At 43.1% G+C, this 22650-nt stretch overlaps 1 protein-coding gene across 1 annotated transcript in view; it reads left to right on the top strand.

The window, feature by feature from the left end:
- The window catches only part of ADCY9 (adenylate cyclase 9), a gene marked incomplete at its 3' end in the record, with an annotated part of 81727 nt that overhangs the window by 13080 nt on the left and 45997 nt on the right, over positions 1-22650 (top strand). The window lies entirely within an intron of this gene.

Below are 22650 nucleotides of genomic sequence, written 5' to 3'. Positions count from 1 at the left end.
GCAGCCGTATAAAAAGCCAAGGTAGAAGCTGGATATCTGTTTAATCCTAGCTGTCCGTGAAGGGGTGCCTCCGCCGCAGAGGCAGCCGGTGTCCCCGCCAGGTAGATGGGACAGTCCAGGTCAGTGTTGCCTGTGCGTGAGCAAATCTGGCCGTTATGTCTTCTCTTTCTGTGCTTATCTGTGTTCGCCTGGGCCAGCCGAATCCAATTCCACTTCAGTTAGCCAGGCTTCGGTTTGCAGTGCCGGCGATCCCTGGTCTGAAGGTGTTTTTTGTTGTGGGTACACTGGTGTGATAAGGATTTGTGGTTACAAATGTATTTGTGGTCGGAATTTATTCCGCTCTGGTCTGCGAGCCTTGCCATAACATTTCCAGGTCTGTTTAGCTGGAAACTTCACTCATGCTGTCTAAACCTGCAAAAACAAACCATACGTAGCTATTTGGAAAGGTGGTTGTGTGAGCTGTTCTATTTTCCACATTGATACTGCAAACGGTAAGGTGAAAGTGAAAAAATGGGTGATTTGGGTGAAAGTATGAGCCGCGAGTCCTAAAAGATCTATTTCCTCTTCACCTCTGTGTCAACAAGAGCATATGTGTATCATGAAACATTCTCAAATATTTTCTCTTCTTACTTTTATATTTTTTCTTATCTACTAGTACAAGTGTGTAGGCTTGCTTATTGATAAGCAGGTAATTATCAAAGCACTCGTATCAAAGATTAAGAAAATAAACTTTTTTTTTTTTTTGACTGAGACAAGTGATGGAAACAATACGTGTGTGAGAGAACATTCTCTGAGGTCAGTGAGCCTAATGACTTTATTGGTAATATTTCAGACTTAATGCCTCTCTCAGCGATGAGGGGAGACATCAGATAATTGATTTAATATCATGTTAGCAGTTCGCTCCTTGCAGTTATCTACAGGGAGACTAAATAAAAATACCTTAGAAAAAACATGTGACTAAGATGAAAATATCCTTAGGGGAGGATCACTTCAAGGACTGTTTTTAGGTACCTAAAACTTGAGACTGTTTTCCCCCTTCCTCCCCCTTCCCCCCAGTTTGGTTTTGTATGGTGTTTTGGTTGGCGTTTTTTTGTCTTTGTTTTTTTAATCAATTGTGTTTATTTTCATAATCAAGGAAATTGTTGCCTTGAAGTATTATACTTTTAAGGGTCTCAGGAAGTTTTAGGGGATCGTATTGTTTATATTAATCAGTTTATACGAGGGCTCTTACCTAAAGATTTCTTTGCATCTGTTTTATTTGGTTTTACATCTCTAATTTTCTTGTTAAATTGCACAGGGCCATGTTTAATACAAGGCTGCCAGCATATGTTTGTATCCATTTTCCTCAATAATTTGTTCTCTGAGTTTGAAGCTCGAGTCTTTTATTTGGTTTTGTTCAAATCTCATGTAACGGTGCCAGATCTAATAATTTAAATTTCCTGTTGTAACTTCTTTATAACTTTTTCTACAGCATTGAACTTTTACAAGTCCTGAACTTATCCAGGCTATACCTTGCATTTACTTTGGATTTGAAATCGCAGCGGGAGCTGTGTCCCTAACTCACTTGGATCTATCTATCTACAGGTTGTGGAAATCAAATTTTAAGCTCAGATTGGGGGGGAAAAAATCAAAATACAAATATATTTCACTCGCCTCACTGGTGCTCTTTTATTAGAAAGCAAGCTGTGCCGAGCAATTTGAAGTCTTTACTGGTTTGGTACAGTGTGCTCCCAAGAAGCACCAGGGAGAACTGGTGGCCCGTTCCTCCAGTCTCCCACGCGCGTGGGGTTGATGCAACTGGGATAGACCTGAGGTTTAGTCCAATAAAGGAAATCCTGTCTTTTGACGGAAAGCAGGCAGTTTTTTAATTTCTCCATCCAGTTGCCAGATGCAGGTTTTTTTCAAGTTTGCTGGAGTTGGACGTTGTTTGCTGGAGGACAAGGGACTGCCTACCAGGCTGGTGCTCAGCTGATGCCGGCGGTGGCCGCGGTGCATTGCTCTGCAGCCTTTTCCATTACAGGAGGGTAGGTGGTTCCCTGCAGTGTCCTGCAGTTTTCCCGGGTCCGTAAGCTTGTGCAAATAACCAACCAGCAAAGCTACATCCCTACAAGTTGTCATCCAGGCTTGGCATTAATGCTCCTGAGGCCGTATCCCTCAGTCACTGTGGCTCGCTGGCACTCTGGGGTTTTTTTTTATTCCCTTCTTGGCCAGCTCTCCCCCTTTCTTCGCATAACTTTTATTCAAATTAAATTAAGGAAAGACAAGGGAAAACGCATACGTTTTAAGAGGCTGGTTCTTCTCCGCTAGTGCAGCGTTTGTTGTTACGCGCTGCTTGGAGTTTACCTTCATACAGAATTTCAGCTTTTGCGTTTAGGAAAGGGGCAGAAGCCAGATAAGGGTTTTTAAGTAGGAGAGGTGATGAGGCTTTGCTGCTTGTAACGTGATGCAGTGTTCACATGGCTGTGTGGGTTTTTTGCCTCCTCCCCTCCGTGTGGATTAGGGCTGTTGGATGGCATTAGCTTCCCAATTGCCATTTGGAAAATCTGTTTTACCTTCTTTAATAAAATCTTAGAAATGTTTTCCTTCCCTGCCTCCAGCTTCTTACTTTTCCCTATGCCCCTTCCCTTTCCTTCCAGTCCTTCCTTCCAGGTTTCCACTCAGATTGAAGCCACAAAAAAGGGTTGATTCAGTGTTCGGTAACAACTGAAGGAGTGAAAGGCTGAAGCAAAGGAAGAAAAGGAAGTAATGGGACTTAGTAGCTGTGGTGGGACGGTTGGAAGCTGGTGCAGCAGACCGGCTGACGGACAGGCGTTCCTCGTCGGTCTGCAGCAGGTCGCTATGTGGGTTTCCCCGCTTCCTCCGGTCTCTTGCTTTCTTCCTTGCAGTTGTCCAGTTAATGTGCCAATCAGGACAGGATTCCTGAAGAAACAGCCAAAAACTTGATTGGAAAGGATCATAGTCATCCTTTTAATTTTACGGGCTGCCATCCGGACCATTATGCAATCTCAATGTTGATGAATTGGCAGTGAATCTCCAGGCCATTCGTTCTTCAAAACCCGTTTTAGCTGTTTTTAATACCATGAAAATTTAAGGGTGGAAATGGCAGAGTAGCCGAGCCCCTTGATGGTTCCTTTGCAGGAAAGGGGCCCATCTCTGGAGGGCTGGGAAGTGCCCATAAGCCTTTTTCAATCCAAGTAGTTTGTTTTAACTCTGGATTTATGGGATTTACAATAGAGCAAAACGGAAAGTAAATCATACAATATGGAGCACCCCTTTTGCACTTGAAAATAAATGAGTACTAGGAAGGGAAGAATCAGGATGCCTGTGGGAAGAACAGCTTGCCCAGGGGTGACAGCGCCTTAGGGTGAAGCCGAGGGTGCTCGCCACCTTCCCCCCGTGCAGACCACAGCCACCGACTCTGGGGGCCATAAGAGGAAACAACCATTTCTTCCCAAAATACAGCCGCCCAGCGCGTTCGCTTTCTGGGAAAAATGTCCAGTAGCGCTGCTGATACAGCCTTGCCGACATGAGGATTAGAAGTATAAACATTTACTTATTCTTAACTAGAATCTTTGACTTTCCAGAACCCGTAGGGCAGGGGAATAACATGATGCTCCTGACTGATGAATGGTCGCCGTGTAATGATGTAAAGCCTAGATAGAGGTTTAAAGTTCAAAATGGTTTGTTTTGTTTTTGTTTTTTGTTTTTTTTTTTTAAAAAGTCTTTTATCAGGAGGAACATTGCAAAGTCATTTGCAAAAATCATGGATCTTTGCATAAAATTCAATTTTGGGTAAAAGGTAGCAAAGATTTTTCTTTCCTCATCATTTAATTTGAATTATAACACTTTTCCTTATTGCTCAGAGCATTTTAAATTTCTATAAGCTCTTTAAACGATGCGAGAAAGTGCTCTGTTGGCATATAATATAAACTGAGTGAGTGGAAAAGTAAATATTTAAGGCTGACATATTGAAGTATAAATAGTGGTTACTGTGTGTAATGTTTCAATTGTAAAAGTATTTCTAGGGGTCTGTTAGTATGCACCATTGCTTGTTAAAACGGTATCGTTTTCTGAAAGTTGCATGTGTATTTTGGAAAGTGCATCTCAAACTGGTCACAAATAACGCCTTTGGTGGCGGTGGTGCCTCACATCCCTTACGCGTTTGTCACTCGTCTCCCGCGAAGGTCTGCAAACACAAATTGATGGGCGGTGGTTTGCCGTTCTCAGAGGTTTATCCGTGTATTCCAGGATGGATTTGGAGCTGTTTAACCCCAAAATGAGGAAAATGGTCAGGCAGTGGGAGCTGGCTTCATCAAATGCTGATGTTGAGTCATCTCAAAGTCCGCGGCTTCTACCTGGCTGCTGGTGTGTGCAGTGCTCCCTGGGGAGGCATCTCTGGGGGGTTCTTGTGTTGCTCCTTATGGATATTGTTAATTAACTTTTCTCAGCTCGGGCGTCTCACCCGGCAAGCAGAGTTTGTTTTTTCTCTCTCTCTTTCGAACTTGATCTTCAGCCCTTGTGTTTTGCAAGAATAGGGTATTTATCGTACCTTGCGTCTGGAAGTACCTTGTTCCATGGCCTCGGTTGAGGGACGCTCCTCTGGATTTCCCATTCTTGCGGGTTTAAGGAAGATTGCAAGTGTTGTTTTAGCACAGTTCTTGTGTTTAGCAGTAATTATACAAGCTTTACTGTATCCTATCTGTGTCATCAAGTCTGGCTGGCTTCCACGTGGGCATGAAACCAGTGAGATGGAAGCTTTTAGCGTGCTTTGACATTGCACAACAGCTGTACACGACTTAAAGCTAAAGTTTAGCTCAGCCTGCGCCAACCTGACATTTAAACTTACTGTTTAACGTGTTTTACTTTAGAAATAATACTGCAGGGAGGCGTCCCTCTATCGAAAAGAGTTATTACGATAACAGGTAACACACATCTGGAATGCCATTAATAATTATAGCTTAGTCCGCTTTGGAAAGTTTAGATTTTGTATGTAAAACATGTTTTTACTAAAAGTTTTTTAGAAGAGAACAGCATGAGAGATCTTTCTAGATTTCAGCTTTTCCAGCTCTTAAAATAATGAGTTTAAAAGGGAAAAATTCAGTCTTGGATTGCACTGCAGAATGTGAATACACTGGAGCTTTTCAGTGCGTTTTCTTACCTTTCTTGCTTGGACCACATTAACAAATTTGTCAGCGATATGCACAGTTACAAGTCTTAATTGTCGTGGTCTCCATAGATGCTGCTGCTGTGTTTGTCAGCTCATGCTTTCTCGTGTTTATTCTTTCTTTAATACTGCCTGCTAATACTGAGTCATATTTTGAAGTTGTGGTTTTGGAGATGCCTTTCCAGGACCACGAGCTCTCCGCCGCCAAAGCACTATATTGCTTTACTTTCTCTAGTAGTAGCTACCAGTAGTCCTTATTCAGTGAAAAATCAAATGATTTGTAAAAGCTTTTGTGGCCAAGAAAGAAAAAAAAAAAAAAAAAGGTCTCAATTTTTAAAAAATTTATTGGTTGTTCAAATGTGTACAGTGAAACATGGTTATATCCTTAGCAATAAATACTTGCTCTACCGCTCCCATACCTGTGATTGGGGTGATGTAGTAGCATTTTTATTATTACTCTAATAGAAATAATTTCTTTAATAAATTATTATTTTGTGTATCAGCATCTAATATATAATGATATAATAATGCTAATGAAAATCAAGAACACTCTCAAGTGCTCTAAAAGCGAAAAAAAACCCCCAAAAAACCTCTCTCCCTGTGAACTCTGGTTTAAATATATAAGACGGATGCAAGAGATACACGCCACAGCAGAAGTAAATCTGTATTCAGGGTATGAATATACTTAAATATTTCTTTTAAAATTAAGTTTGAAAAAGTACTATCTAATGTCCTATCTTATATATTTAACAGTCTAAAAGCTTTGTTCATAATCATCGAATGCGCTCTGCCGATCGTGCAATAGGGATAACGCGGGGGCTGTTTAACACTTAACGAAAGTCTCATCGTGCCAACTTTCCTCTTACAGATTTGTTCTCTCCTCCATCTGATCTGCTGCATTTCGTGCAGCCTACTGCTACTTTTCCATCTCGCTAATTCAATGAGTTGTTTATTTGCTCTCTCTGACATACCTGAATCAACATTTGGAAAGCGCGGAAGAGCTGGGGTTGCCCCGCAGCCTGCTGTACGGCAGGGAGATCCCCGGGCGCGCTGCGCAGTCGGTAAGGTCTGGTTGTGGTACTGCGGGGCTCGCCACAAGCTCTTTTACCTTCTGATTTTCTCTAATGGTGCCTTTTTTTTTTTTTTTTTTAAATAACTTCTACAGACTGCTCATTTGCTACGTTTTAAACATATTCATGTACTCAGTCCGTGGGGCTGTTTGGAAACGAGCTATCGACACTCATTTAGACAGTAATTGTAAACTGTACATTTATATCCCATTTTACGTTTTACTGCCATTTGTAAATCCTGTCAGCATTTGATTAGAAATGTTCTTCAGGGAAACTAGACATGGTGCAGCCAGGTCTCTGAAGGTGCTTGCTTCATGCTTATTTCCTTTCTTTCTATTGCTAAAAAATTTAGATTTTTTTTTTTTTTCCTCACCATAGTACTGATTCAATCATCCAGCTGCTTGAATGCTAGAGTGATACATGTGGTAAGAATGTAAGAGTGGCCAGTAGATCCTTCCCTAACCTCAGAGCTCAGAAAGGGCCAGCACACTTTTTAAGGTAGGAATCGCTGGTTTGGCTTTCGTGAGTGACATATATTAGTCTTCAGTAGCGTTAGCTCCAGTACATTTGTGTAAGTCATAAAGCTTTAATACCAACAGGTTTTACAGGTTGTATGTAGTTAACTCTTATCCCACAACGATATCTAGAGCAAATGCTTCATTTCTTGTATTGCCCAAGAAATGCTAAGTGCTAATTTATGATGCAGTTGCATTCGGGTTGAATCTTAATTTTATGTGTGTGTCACTTAACAACAGATGCTTTGGGGAGTAAAGACTCCTATAATTAGATTTGGCATATGTTTTCATGATAGGTAAAATAGTTTGCGTGCTTCTAGAATAAATATTTTCTGCAGCCTGTGTTTATAATCACGGTAAACAATTGAACATGTTAGCTCTAAGCCCTGCATGTTTAGTGTAAGCTGTGGCTTTTGGAACATGTAGCCTTGTGATTCAAAAATATTGAGTCCTTTCTAATGGCATTTTTTTGTTGTTGTTTCAATACTCCAAAAAAGGGAAAGATCAAAGTGCAGTCTGTTCTTTCCTGCCCTTCTAGATATACAAAACAGCTGCAAAGCACAATCAACTATTGTAGTGATATGTGCCCGAGGTCTATAAATAGATTTAAAGCTTCAAGCTTGAACTGTGCTGCTAGAGAGGCCAGGGGATTTTTGCTTGGGGTTACTAAACATTCCCTCGCTTGTTAGTGGTTTAGAACCATAATTTCCTAGGCTGCTATATTCCAATTAAATTTGAATTTAAAATGATTTTGCCATGAAGGCTTTACATGACTTCACTGTTCGCAGTTTACTCGTTCCCTGGTTTTTTTTAACCTTCTGGAGGAAAACAGTTTAAACACAAGAACTAAACTGATTACCAAAAGAATATTGCTGTGATGCATGGCCTTAGTGGGAAGTTTATGGGGATCCGTATGAAGAGTGAGAATCGGAATCATGTCTCATTAAATTGTGGTCTGGACTCTCCTTCAACCTGGAAATATGTAGTGTGGTGCTTGATAAGAGCTTCATGTTCTTTTGATCTGGAAAGTAGGCGGCTGCTGCAAGTATGCTCTGCCTCACTGTGCAAAAGAGTAATAAAATCTGTACTGCAGATTCAGAGCTGTTAGAGCTGTTCCCAGATTTCTTTTTCATTCAATATGCCACATATTTTTTATTCATCATGTTAACTCGTATTGGAAGAGCTGTTGAGAATGTGAGAGCTCTCTTTTCCTGGGGAAAAAAAAATGCCGATTCCCATTGCATTTCAACAACACCGGCAACTAACAATGTCAGTAGTGCTGTCCTGCTTTAAATTTAAATGAGAGGGAGTGATAAAAATAACTACTTTGGCATTTAAAGTTGTTATTTCTCAGCTGTAACCTTCATGCTTTTGAGTCAGGTGAACCAATTCATCTCTTTGAGTCTTTCTTCCTTCAATGCCAGGACTTGAAATTTGGTTTATCGCTACATATCAGGAGTGATTTAGAAGGTCTTGCCCCATATAGGCATCTCACTGGAGATGTTTCATGAAGCTTTCAGTGCATAAACATGATTTCAATATATGTGGTCAGCATTTTCCAAGGCCAGGTGAAGGTTATGGTGGAAATTCCTCAGAGAACAGGGTGGGAGTTTCTTATACACGATGTTAAACGGTGTTATTTCTGAAGAAATAGCGATGAAAATGTTGGTAGGATATATGTTGAAACCTCAACTGAAAAAGAAATAGATATTCTTTTTCTTTTTTTTTAATAACATACAGGCTTATAATGTTTATTGCAGCACCCAGGGTTTCGTATAAGATGCAGGTATGGTTACGGGGCTGCTGTTCTGAACGGTGGTGATGGTTGCTGAGCAGTGCTTGCCCATGGTTTTTGTCAACTGGACAAAATTCATGATGAATTCAGATTTACCTGATTTGAAAAAAATTAATCTATTATGACCTTTCTTTTTGAAGATTAGGGCACAAAGAGGAATTTTAAAATATGATGAAAACTTGGAAAACTTCTTCCTCACTATGTATTCTTCGAATGGATCAATGAAAATCTAAACCAAACAGGCAGACAGCAGATCTTTGAGACAAGCAAAACTTTTCCTATAGTTTTCTATGTGGCAGCCGCTTGGCTTCACAGGATAACATAGGTTGTTCAGGGACCTCTGGAGGTGTTTGTCCAAACTCGTGCTCAGAAGAGGTTTAGTTAGAGCTGGTCGTTATGAATCTCCCCAGCTGTAGTTTGTCCTCATCGTATCTTGTCCTGCCGCTGTGCGCCTCTGAGAGGAGCCTGGCTCTGTCTTCTCCCAAACTTCCCATGAGGTAGTTGCAGTCTTCTCCTCTCAAAGCTGCTGAAACCCAACTCTGTCCTTGCACGTGGTATGCTTCAGCCCCCTAATCATTGTGGTGGCCCACCCTGGCGTCGCTCCACTGTGTCAGGTGTCTGTCTGGTCTGGGGAACCCAACACTAGCCATGGTGCTCCGGGTGCCATCTCGGGGTGCTGAACAGAGAGGAAGGACAGCTTCTCTCAGCTCACTGGTATGCTCTTGCTGCTGAGGTCTCGCTAAATAGCAGCCTGATGTACCGGTATATTGACTGTTCCCATCATGTCATCGTGTCCCGTCCCCCCCAGTTCGGTATTGGCCACGAATTCAGTGGTAACGTAGAGTTGTTTTCTTACTCTAAGTGCAATCTGCAAATGGAGGAGCTCCTGCTCTTTGTGGAGAGGAGGCAGACCAAACCTGTGTACCAGCACTAGGTGACATGTACCTCCATCTGAGAGCACTCCAGTATTTTACCTCTTCAGCTTCATGTAAACATGCCATTTCTAAGGCACGGCAGCGTGGGGAGGGGGCAACACCAAACCTCACTTTCACGTTCAGGGAGGTATGAGCAGGGCTGACTCCTTTCTCCATAACCGCTGCGACTCATCTGTGTGGATGCAAGCATAGCAGAGAAGGCAGAGAGAGGAAAAATCAGCCTCCTGCCCGCTTCCTGCAAGTTGCATGGTGGATTTTAGCTGTCTTGTAAGGACTTGGACTCTTCCTTAGTATATGTTTTGGTGCATCCTGGTTCCTCTCCTAGGAGGGGTTCTAGAATGCAGCTGGAGAACTTCATCGCAAAACCTCCCGCACTTGGTGGCTCTTCTCTGCAGTGGAAGGGTGGGTTGAGCCTACTCAGTGAAGTAGGGAACATCCACGCCTGTTTGATGAAGCCAATCTGACGTGTTTAATTTCTGACCATCGAGAAGCTTTCTTTGTAGTACTGCTGGCAGCAGAGGAGTTTGCAGGAGGGATCTGGAGAAGAAAACATGTGCAACTTGATAAGCGCTCCTCAGAGGCCCTTCTTGCCGCTCTTGGTTGTGAAGCATGGCCTGATGTCTGTCTGCCCGTTCGGTGGTTCAGCTCTGCCTCCTGGGGAACAAGCTGGCCAGAAGTTGGGCCAACCAACCCACGGGGCTGCCAGGCTTAGAGCCTGGTTCTGAATTCTCTCTCCTGGGACCTGCCTTGTGTTGTCTCTTGAGTGCAGCATAAGACTTGGAAGTATCTACTCTGCGCTCAAGTTTAACACAAATCCACGGTTTTATTCCCCTTTTTTTTCAGGGAAAAATATTCCAAAATGTAATTACAGGGTTGCCTCCTCCTCTTCTCCTTAGAATGAGAGAAACAGAGGGGACAAAACCGTGCAGATCCAGAGCTGCGCAGATCCACCCGCTTGCAAACAGAAGTAGAGGGAGGGGAAGGAGCATCTTTTGTTTTCATTTTCAGAAGGGAGGGACAGCGGGCCGCAAGCGCAGCGTGAATCCGCATGCCGCAGCTGCGTAGGTCCGTGGGGCGCCTGAGGAGATGCTGGCCGTCAAGAGGGGCCGGGTGGCAGCGGTGCCGCAGGCGCTCGCGGGAGCGTCCAGAGTTGCGCTGGGGGCACGGTCCCGGGGCGCTGCTCGCGTTACGCCTTCTGTCACAGATAATAAAGATGATGAAGAGCCTTTGGGGAGGTCAGTGGAGTCTTCGCTTTGGACTAGACGAAGGCGTTGGCCTCTGAGTTTCTTTTCCCGGGAGAGAGCGTATAAACTGAAGCATTTTAGAAGGGTGGGTTTCTCAGGGCAGGTTCTGTATTGCATGCTCCTCTCTTGGGATCAGCGTCTTTGCCCAGCATTTTTAGTGCGTCGGGCAAAAATGGGCTGAGCCTTATTTCAGTACCCAGTGTTTTTATTTATTTGCTTTAGAGAGCCGTAGCTATCCTGTGTCTTCCTGAAATAGTTTTTTTTTTTTTTTTCTCTGTGAGATCTTACTCAGTTTCTGACGTTGTTAGGGCCCCTCAGCTGAACTCCTGCAATCACCTTGTTATCTTGAACAAAGAGTAGCTGTTGTGATAGTCCTCGCAACAGTTCCCTGTTTGAGTTGGCAAATCTTTCCCTGAACCTGCTGTACCCTCCAGTAGATGAAGCGGCAATCTAGAAGCAACACAGGCTTCACACCAAAAGATTGGATTCAGGCTTCACTGAGCACAGCTATATTCTGGGTTTGTGGTTTTTCTTGTTGTGTGTTTTTTTTTTTTTACCTCCAGGCTTCTCTGCTGGTTTGCCTGGGAGAGAAAGTGCAGCTGCCCTGGATGTGTGCACCGTGCCGCTCCAGCTGAAAAGACAAATGCTTTGCTTGTGCTTTGGTGCTAATGGGAGAGCAGACTTAAAATAATCAGTTTTCCTCTGAAGTAAACAGCTTTTATGCTTCTGACATAAAAGATGAAAAGCATGCCTCCTTTTAAAACCAGAGCTTGCTCCTTAAGATTGTGGCAGCTTCATAAATTAAAAAAAAAAAAAATTGTATATGGTTCATATGAGAAATTCTTTTTAAGAAATGCTATATGATTTCCATATCCTATATATTATTTTTATTCTACAAACAGGACACCCAGCTGTTGTGTAATACCTTTGGTAGATGTCTATGACTCAGTGGAGCCCTCCAGTAACTATTAGAAAAGTATTTCCTTTCTCAGTTGTAAGTTTATATGCTCCTGTTCCAGTTTCCCAAGTGAACTCTTGCATGAAATTCCAGTGGCCTGGATCAATGAAAAATGAAAATGTCCTTCTGGGGACTAGGCAGCTAATTGGAAAAAAGGACACCGAATTACGGGTTTAGCGCAAAAAGTTTGTTTTAGGTTGGATTTTGTGCTCTGCAGGAGGATAATGCTGTTCATTTTGAAGTTTCATTTTCCTAAGAGACACGAACAGAGGTTTCCAGCCTAGGGAAGTGCCTCAAGTGGAACAAAAACTGCTGGCTGTGCACGTAACCTGCTGGGCCTTTTCGGGTTCAGCAGAGAGCTGCAGCTGTGCGCTGGGAGATCAGGGAAGCCTTCTTCTAAAATTATTAGCTGCACGATGCAATTAATTTGGGCTTGACCATTTTGGTACAACTTTTGATTTTTCTTTTTTCCCTGCAGAAGTGGTGATCGTTCTATAAGCTCCAGTGGAAGACTGCTATATTAGTAATGCATTATTTGCATGCTTGTATATATTGTAATATACTTAAGTTCTGATTTTTCCTGGTGTTTCTGAGATATCCTATGATGATGCTTTCTAAGGGAGAAAATATCTCACTTCTACATGATACCCACAGCACCGACACGTCTTCCTTCATATTAAAACTTACTCTCACAACATATTTGTTTAATTTGTAGTGTTCTTAGTAAGTAAACTTTTATTAAACAAGTTTGTTAACAAAGCTTTTTAGATTTAATCATTTGGGAGGATACTCTTTATTTCGACATAAAATTCTTCCATAATGTTTGCATTGCTGGTTAAGAAAGGAGAGTGCGCAAAAGCAAAGGAAGGAAGAGTGAAGTGTGGTCAGAAGTCCACCCAGGAGGAGGGCAAAATGCCGATAAAGAGTAGAGATTTCACTGCGCACAAAAATGTGAAAACTGAGACGTAGACCTGTGTGACTGAGGTTTTGATGTTAGTGTCAGGGAATATAGGTACCGAATAACCTATGAACTTACCTGTAAGTCATGCACTCTGTTTAAAACCGTTTAATGAGATCAGTGTCTTTAATTTCATTATGTTGGATGTTTAATTTCCATTTCCTTCGAGGAAGGCATTGGAAATTGAAAGGCGCTTTTAACACTGTCAATCTTTCTGTTTTGAAACTTCCTATGCATCTCTGAGTTCTGGAGCAGCCTTGCTATACTCTAGAGATGCTGTTGCTTCTAAACCAGCAAGGGATGATACTGGTTATCTCAGGGTGATACTGAAAAGTGTCAGCAGTTGGTTATAAAATGCTCCTTTTGCATAAAATAGTATATACAAGCGTGAGGGTAACAAAAAGCGTGTTCTCTTTCTCATTCAAACAAGCTCATAGCATTTCTTAGATATTTTTGAAAAAAAGAATTGCTTGTTATCAGTTTAAAAAAAGAAAACACTTTTTAAGATGAGTAAGTTAAAACCACTGTGATTCATCATGTTTCTCAGAAATCTTTATCCCTAACCTCAGGGAAAGAGTAATCCCGCAAAATGCTTCATTCTTCATTGAGGAATTTTGTTTTTGAACGCTTGAATCTTGAAATAAATCATGAAAGACTTCATTAGGGAAGTGATTTGGTAGAATTGCAAAGAAATTGGGCAGGAGAGGTGCCCCTTCCAATTCTAACAGAGTTCTGACAGCAAATGGCGACGGCAGCACAGAAGCAAATACGGGGGTCGGGGAAATACTCAGCCTTTGTTGGATTTCTTTCAGTTTTGCTAAGTATCACCGAGAGCCCTTTTTGTGGAGCTTGGTAGGGGAAGGGGTCTTTCTTTTGTTTCTGTGCTTTCACTCGATTTTTAGTTTTCTCGCTGGTTTTTTTTAAGCTTTCTTTCTACAGGTATGGCTGCAATTAAATACGTAGTTTTCACAAGCATCTTCTTCTGCAGTACTGTAACGTGATCATTACTTTTCCCAGTGTCCTTCAAAGTGATTAAGAGACTTCTAATAACTCCACGTCTAAATGAGGAGGGATTTCAGTTACGCAGGTACAGCACAACACCAGCCCAAAGCCCCAAAACTCAAGCTGGCGGGGGGACTGACCCCCTAATTTCCTGGGCCTGTTTTTCTAGGTACCTTGCAGGACTACTTTCTTGCTGTGTGCTGTAACAGCCTTTGCAGAGGGGCTGGAAAAAGAGAAGAGACTTTCACGCTATGCGTGCTGATCTCATGGTTTAATACTCTGCTTGAAGTTGCCTGGGCGTTGCAAGGTGAAGGGTGGTGCAGGAATTTGCGTGGACTGAAGTTAGTTTTCATAATGGCAACTTTCTGTCAAGAAACGTGTTAATGTGGTATCGCGTTAACCGTAAAGAAAGCTTCCACAGGAAGAGCTCTTTCCCCATTTCTTTGCAAAATGTTAAGTATTTGGCGTATCCGGAAACTACTGTCTCATACATCAGTTTATCAACAGATTGCACAGGGTAGTTAGCTATCTAGCATGCAAGCGTAACAGAAACATTATTTATATTGTATTTTGTGTAGCTATGAGATGCCTCTTCCTAAGAGCTGGAAGACTGGCTGAATCAGTTTACCAGTAGATCAACTAGAGGAGATAGTGGGCCACTGTCTTGTGGTTTTTGTTTTTTGAGAAGAGATGAGTTTCCATAGTGAACTATCTATTTATACCAGTTCAGAGCCCACTGATTTTTCACCCCGGTTGTTTTTGCATTCCAGACACATTCCTGTACTCCCCAGTAATAACTTTTAGCCTGAGGGAAGTTTGAAATGTAATAAGCTAGTTATTAGCCTGAAGTCTGAGAATGTTTTTGCAAAGGATGAAGAAATCAAATACAGGACATGAGCTGACAGAGGAGCTGGTTGTTGGGCGCTTGCTTTGGTACGAAGCAGGCTGCCAGGTTTGGTCCAAATGCGGAGAGTAATAATAGATGATTTATGGAATATTCAAACCTTGGAACAACAGAAACGCTGACTTTACCCACATCCATTTTGTGTCATTTGGAAGACTTCTACTTGCTTGTCAGCCGGTGGTGTTAGTATTTCCTTCGGTCTTAAAACTAGGTTTGAGTATCAACGCTGGGCAAAGACTTTGTTGCTCCTAGCATGAGGATGAACTAATTTCAAACACAGTTACAAGCCAAAGGAACACGTCAATTATTTAACTATATGTTGTTTAATGTCATTCACGCTAGGTAGATTTAGTGACATGATGTAATGATGATCAAGCAAATCCGCTGAGTAACAAGTGACAAATTTCAACGTTCGTTTCATCAGGCAGTTTACCATTTGGGTATGTGAAATAATTAATTCCATATTTTCTATATTTTATGGGCACGTTTCATCTAAGTTATGATTAATCTATAATGTTGTATTACTCAGTGAAGTACAAGTTGCTAAACTGGAGAGTGCTACAGTATTTGAAGCGAATGCACAGGACCAGAGATAGCATGGTTTAAGTCTTGTCACGAGATACCCGATTGCTCTAATCTCTCCTGACCCAGGTGTTTGGCTTCTATGTGCTGGGAGCTTTGGGTGATGGGATGAAGACCCTCAACAGCTACTCATGTGGCAGGAAGTTTGTTCTCTGTCCTTGTAGTGTGTGGGGGGGTCATCACCCTTCTTGCCTGCCATGCCGTCTTCTAGTAATAAGAGATGCAGTCTACTCCATTGGACAGTGATACCACGGGAGAGGGCAGTAGAAGGTGTTCTAGAAGATCCCTTGTTACGGTGATTTTCAACCTGTTCTGGTTTGCAGACTCCTATGAGACTGGGCGCTCTGACACGCTTAGCGATTCAAAGCCAGCTCTCAGCAGGCTCGTTTTCGTTGGTTTTTGTTCACAGACCCCTAACAAATACTCCATAAATTCAGAGAGTCTAGGGATCACAGGCTGAAAACAACAGAAAGTCGGATCAGCTGTTGGGTAAGACTCTTCCAGTGGAGAGGTTGGCTGTGTCTTTCTCATCGGTGTAACTAGCCAAGAGCACGGCACCCTTCATGTGAGGTGGCGAGTGCCGTCTTGCAACCAGCTCTTGCAGGAGCCGTCGTGTCCTCGAGGGTCTGCTCCACCAACACGTGGTCAGTCTCCATGGTGGGTTTAGTGCCGTGTCCTGGGTAAAAGGGATCAGTGTTGTAGATCCGACCTGGAGCCCGAAATGGCGGCTGCCATGTGAAGAGGAAGGGGACGGTTAATGTGTCGCGGCAGGACTAGAGGCTGTCTGAACGCTAGACAGGGAGGAAGTGGAAGGAATTTCAGAAACGTTTTGACTGTGTGAATAAACATCGTTCTGGAAGTATTTCCTTCTTAACTTTGTTTTGCGACTTTCAAATTCTTTTTATTTTGGGGAGGGATTGTTTGTTTATATATTTTACTTAAGGAGGGGAAATAAGCTGTCTGAAAAGATGATACTCTGCTTGGGAAGACACAACACTCAGTAGCTGTTCTCAGCAGCGGCTCTCGAATTAATCTTTCTTTTGTTGCTCGAAACACTGCAAATACTCCGTGGTTGAAGTTTGCGAATTAAATTAAAAATACAGCCGTATAGTGATGCATACTTACGGGGTGGCTGCACTTAGGGTTTGCTTCTTCACCGCATAAACCGGTGTTTGTCCTGCTGCTATAGGTTGTTATTCTGAAGTGCCTCCTGCAGCAGCTTTTTTTCCCATTATTTCTATTTTTCAGTCCTGAATTAGTAACCGTTTAAAGCTGCCAACCGCACGTAAACAAGTGGTGCGTAAGTTAGGAGTAACAGCTTACCTGGAGCTACAGCTGCCTGTTTGTATTGCACCGGGCGCAGTGCTGGGGGAGTTGTGAAACAACTGAATTCAGCTGTGCAGCATCGTTTCTATTTATCTGGTTCCTTGTAGCCCATTTGAACAGATACCCTGAGGCTCACATGACTCCCACGGCCGGCGATCCCGGTAGTGGGATTGCTGGATTGCCCTGTTGTTGAAATGGGCTGGCTCCGCTCCGGTCCGTCTACCATGCGATGGGCAACGTTTTTGCAGGCTCTGTAGAACCCTACGTAGCTCTTCGGTTCTGACCGGAGAGCATCTGGGTTGGATGGTTTTAATTGGGGGGGGAATCGGTTATAGCTGATTTTAACAGTAATAAAATGCATTTACCAAACACTTGATACAAACATTAATTCTTCAAACTGTGCTGGTGACACAATAGCAATCTTTTTCTTTATTGGAAAACTGACACAGAGATGACATAAAAAAAATTAATATCCTCTTATTTTTATTGCAGGAGTTATCTGTGATATGCAAATTTATTTCTTTTGATTTGATCCCTTAAGGACAAATCTTTTATTTTTTCCGAGTGTGACTTAGGCAAATCAAGTTAATGAAGTGCTATTCAAGGTAACATCAAGTGAATGTACATCAGTAACATTTCACAAAACGTTCTCATTGTACGGAGAATATTTCTGTCTCATTCTTTTCGACCGAGTGTTTCGAGTTACTTGCAGAGCGCAGGGGTCATCTTTATAAAGACTCCTCAGTGCGTATAAACACGTGTGGAGAAAAGCTGGCCGAAGTTTGTAGCGGAGTTAAATCGCAGAACCGGTGGTGTGCATTTCCTAAAGCCCTGCCATACCTTCTCAGATGGTTGCTTTTATTTAGTTACTGCTTTGTGTGCTAGGAAGAAGGTGGCAAGGAATGCATGTGGATAGCCAATACTGAAGAAAGGTGAAATGGAGAGGGTCATTCTTACCAGCGTGTGATGGCTATTTGGAAACATATGAGTTAGTTTTCTTATATATGGTCACATTATATATGGTCACAAAGATGCCGGAGATGATATATTTTCATTCTGACGTAAGTGAAAACGTGGCTGCTTGCTGTGTGTTTTCAATATTATTTGATCAGTTGCTTGGGGGGAAAAAAAAATGGAAAACTGCAGATGCCACTATGGCATCTGCTTTTTACTTTACTTTTCAAATGTCAGGCTGTGACTTTTTAACAGGGACCAACCCAAAAAAGTTCCACGTGCAGAGCCCACCAGCTTGTGGTAGGTTTACACGCACTTCGTAATCGATTTAGGTTTACTTGCCTGCAAGCCCGTCGAGAGCAGCGCAGTTGCACGGCTCTGCGCGAGGGCACGATGAGCCTGTAGGCTTGCCCTGGCTTCGATAAAACGCTGATTTAGCGTGTCAGATCCAGACTACCTGCATTATGCAAGAGGGAAAGAATTTGCCGGATTGTAGCCCTGTCAACACAAAGAGATTGCACCAGTGTAAGAAAATAGACTCAGAAAGTCTTACTTAAATTGGTGCATGCTCTTGTCTGGATTCTATTAAAAAACTGTTAGTACCAAGAGCCACAATAGCTCACTCTGTTACCAAGGGCCGGAGCAGGCTCCAGTTGCATCAGACCATTGTTTTTTATTGGAATCCTTTCGTGCATCCTGCATGCTTGCTATTCATCGTTCCTAAAATCTCAGTCAAATGTCAGTCAAAGATAGGTGGCATCTTCCAGTCCCGAGTGAAATTTTCCTGGGTGGGATTTCTAACAAACTTCTAACAGCTTTCAATCTGGCCGTGCCTTTTTAGTTTGAAATAAATAAATTCCCGCTCCCGAGAGCCTAGAGTTGACAAAACTTTCACGTGGAGCCTCTCTTCTCTTCCATTTACTAAATTCCGCCGGTGTCTTGCAGAGGCTGGTACGGCCCTCCGTAGTTCCTGAGGTATGCCAGCCAGTACGTGGGCAGAAGAAAATTTAATACATAAGACGTATTTCTGGGATGCTTGTGGCTTTGTATAATTGTCCCATCTACAGGAGTGGAATTTTTCTTGAAAAATCCTCATCTGTCCATAGATCTCTGAACAATCTATTTTAAAACAGCGTTATAGAGCAAAGTCCTAGCCGCCGTGCAGTTTTCTCATCGCTTGTTTCCCTTCCAGTAAAATGTAGTTTTAAGTTGGAAGCAGTTTTTTGTTTACTCAATAATAAAATAAAAGGAAGTTTTGGAAATATATGCTCAGTATCCCCAAAGGATCGTTGCACTCTGAGCGATCTGGAATGTCAGAACTTCCCACGTGTGCAAATTCGCCAGGGAAATGTTGACAGATGCGTGACCGAAAGCTTGGATTGAAGAGACTCTACGGGATGCTGCTCCCAAAGGCTTCCTCCATCATCTTGCTGACTTCCGTGCCGTTATCGTGGCCTGGCCACCGGCACTAATTTAATGTGAGCACAGGAGTGCGCGTAATGCGAGTGCGTTACGGAGGAACCCCTGGGTCTCAATACGCGACCTGCAGTTGTTAAAATGGAAGGCTAGGCAGAAGTTAAGGTGGGTTATTACTTTAGCCATCTGTTTTTGAATTTTGAGGTACTTTCTTGTCAGCTGGGGCGGGGACACACACCGAACCCGCATTTGCACCCCGAACAAGAAACTGGAGGAAAACATCTCTCTCCGGTGTCTTCAAAAGACTTCACAGTGTTGTGACCTTATTGTCCTTAAAGAGAAGAGTCCCTAGCATACCGAAACAGGCATGTTACATATGGAAAATGTATTTACACCTGCTTCACATCACTGCAGCCATGCAAAGCAGGCTGTATGTCTCCATACCACAGCTTACAACTTACACTGGATGTACTGGTGAGCGGGGCAGTGCTAGAGACTGGCTTTACCGGGCTGAGATTGCTCAGTTTTCATCCCTGCTGCAAAGCATCCCTTTCGCTCCTCTGCGGTTTCTTCAGCGCTGGCGCCTCGTTCGCGATCCAGCCAGCGAAGCAAATGCTGAATTTCTAAACCCGCCTGTATTCGTAGTTAGGTTCAATTCTAAATGCATTATTCTTTAGGTATATTTTCAGAAAAGATACTCTGCGATAGGGGTATTACAGTTTTTGAAGAAGTTTGAACCCCCTGACAAAGCCATGCCCCTGTGTGCTTGGTTGACGCTTGTTTTGGCAGCTTTATTGTTCAAAAATTTCATATTCTCTCATCAGGCTTATTCCTTCCCAGCCGTTAAAATTAACACAGAGGGCAAAGGGATAGTCAATAAATGTGAAAAATAGTGCCAATAAGATAATAACAGATGCTTTTCCATGCATGTATTGCATCATGGCATTTGTTTCCACCAAGGTATTGCAGAGACCAAGGCTGCAGGAGGGTTTACAGAAGGATGGATCAGTGTGAGTATCTTTACCCAAATATCCTAGAGCTGGAATTAGGCCCTATTTTTGCTCTAAATGTAGGAGCATTGTATATCTCTTGGGCTTTACAAGGAATCCTCAGGGTAGAGATAATCTTTTGTCTGCAGCACATTACTAAATTTGCTGGACGTCAAGCTTCCCTTGTGGAGCATGCTGTTTCCCCTGGCAAGACTGAAAAATCCCGGGCTTACCTTTTGACTCAAACCTACTTGTCTTTCCTGTTGAGGTGTCAAGCTGTGAGCTGTATTGAGTGAAAAAGGAGTTCAAAACCAAGAGTCATCCCAGGGAACGGGCTCATCTGCTGTTTGCTTTCAGGCCACGGTCGGTGGCACGCGGGCACCAGCAAAGCTGGTGGAGCAGAAAGTAAATAAGGGCAGTTATAAACCCCAGGGTACGCATCGGTCTCGCTCATCAGCCTGTCTTTCATTTTGCCAGTAGACCTTAAAAATACATGTGTAAATATATTCCTGAGCCAACAGTGGTAGCTAGACTTCTGTGTTTGAGCTGCATGTCCGTGCTGGATTTGTCTAGGCCTTTTTTCTCTCTCGTGTTTTTTGTTTTGTTTGGGTTTTTCTTTTTTATATCCCACAGAGGTGAGAAGAAGATAAAAGAGGCTGAAGGAGGATAGACCAGCAGCCTGCAACTCTATTTCTGCAGCTAAGCTATAAATGTAGATTGTGGGTTTGGGTACAGGGTTCCCCACTTGGAACTGGCAGATGTTGAATACCAAAATTACACATATGTTGTTGATCAGCATTTTCCAAGCCCACTGTTGTCTGTTAGCTGATCAAAAGTAAGCGTTTTGCTAAACAAAAGAGGCATAAGAAAAACAGCAGTTTTCCATAATACAGAAGATGCCTCTGGTTTCTCTGGCTCTTTGCAATTCAGCTTTGGAGATTATGAAGATAGGTTTGGGGTTTTGAGGTTTTTAGGCAGGGGGGAGAGTTTCTTTTGTGCTTTCAGTCTATAAAGTTCTGTTTCTTATTATCATTGTTTCTGCTTTCCAGAGACCTAAGATAACAAGTTGGCTCATAAATTCCCTTTCTAATTTTAGCCACAGGAAATGTTGCTCCATACATTCAAAGTGCTTTTCCAGGTAGGCTGGTTTGTTAGAATCCAGGCGTTTTGGGTTACGTGCTTTTGTTTGCACTGCGCTGGAAATGGTTTCTACGGGTTAGAGGGTGGGACTTGCTTCATCGGAAATGCAGCTTCGCAGGTCGGAGAAAATGGCTTTTCTTTCTTCTAACGTCGTCTTGCGCAGTCCTGCAGCGTGAGTGACAGAAAGTGCCTATTGATATAAAAGACAGTGATGTGCTGCTTGTTTCCAGCTGTATTCCTGAAATATCTGGAGGTAAAAAGCTGAAATTCAGGACTATAGCAGGACAGCTCTTAAGAGTATTTCTAGGGCTTTAAAAAACATAAACCATGAAATATTTTTCAATGCCATTCTACATAGCCATTTACCAGACCGGTAGGATGTGTTGTGTCTGATTTTTTCCTGGCACTTCCACCACTATTTTTCAAGAAGGACGGATATCATAATGTAGGGGCTTTTAGATTGTATATAATAATACCGAAGTGTTCGGTAAGCCGCTGCGGTGTGTAATGCTGCACACAAACCGTACGTCGCGCAGAAGGCGTCGCAGTTCGCAAGCGTTTTGTGTCAGGGTTATTAGAATTAACATAAAAGTCTTCCTTAATTGTGTGCGAAGAAGCCTGCCTGGGGTCTTCTGCAAGGAGCAAGCCTGGGCCCGCCGGACCTCGCAGCACTGACCTCTCCTGCCGTGTTTGAGCCATCGGGTCCGTGTGCTGAGGCCGGGGTGCAGTTTTTCTGAGCCTGCCCCTAGTACCTGGAGGAAGGATGGCAAGAGCGGGGCCGTGCCTGAAAGAGAAGGAAAGCTCAGGGATGCTGGGGAAGCTGTCTAACGGAATAAAGTAAATGTTCATTTTGCTGTGTGGTTGCGGAAATATGTTCTGCTCCTCTTTGGAAATCCTGTTTAGTTTATTAAGGAAGGTGGTGAAAGGTTATTTAGGAGGGTGGTGAAAAAGGTGAAGGTCTAGAAAAATTAAAAAGGAGGAAACTGTGAGCCTGTAGTCAGAAACAAGCAAAAGCCAAGTTAAGTACTCCTTCCTTTCTCCCCGATCGCTCCTGAGGGGTGAGGGAGAGCAGCGCTTTTCTAGATGCCGTGTCCAGTGTCGTTTAAACACAACTGCTGGTAGTTCCTTCAGGAAATCGGATAAGCCCCGTTTGGCGCAGTGGCCAGGCCAGGTTAGGCAAGTGGTTCCACTCTTGGAGCATCCTGTAAACTTGCTGGAAAAGCCGCTCCTCTTGCAGTTAAAGATCAAGCTGAAAACTCCGCGCCCTGGGCTTGAGGCCTTGGAGGGAACCTGTAAGGTTCTGCCATGGAAGCTCTGCCCTTTCCTCTGGTCCACATGGGCAAGCAGATGCTTGGTCGTCTGCCCATGCCTCTTCGGGGAGGAACGTGCCGCAAGCGCTCGTCCTTAAGCGGCCTCTTTGTGCCGCCTTCGGTGCTGCTCAGTCCCACGAGTTCTCTCGGTTCAAGCAGAATTTGATGATGATGATGATTATTAATTATTATTATTTCTTTGCCCCCCAGTTGCTGAAATGTTTGACTGCAGTTTTCTCTCCGGGCAGTCGACTTATAACGTGGTCACCTGCTTGAAATTAAAAATGTACCTATAGGCCTTTACACGCCTAAATTTCTGAAAAACCAAAAGCCTAAAGTTGAGCTTCAATGTCAGAGCGACTTCAGCGGGTTGCAGTGTAGAATTATT

This window comes from Phaethon aethereus (assembly GCF_964289735.1).
Source record: "Phaethon aethereus genome assembly, chromosome: 15".
Lineage (NCBI taxonomy): Eukaryota > Metazoa > Chordata > Aves > Phaethontiformes > Phaethontidae > Phaethon > Phaethon aethereus.
Note: the sequence above shows the minus strand (reverse complement) of the source record. Positions and strands in the feature narration are given on the sequence as shown.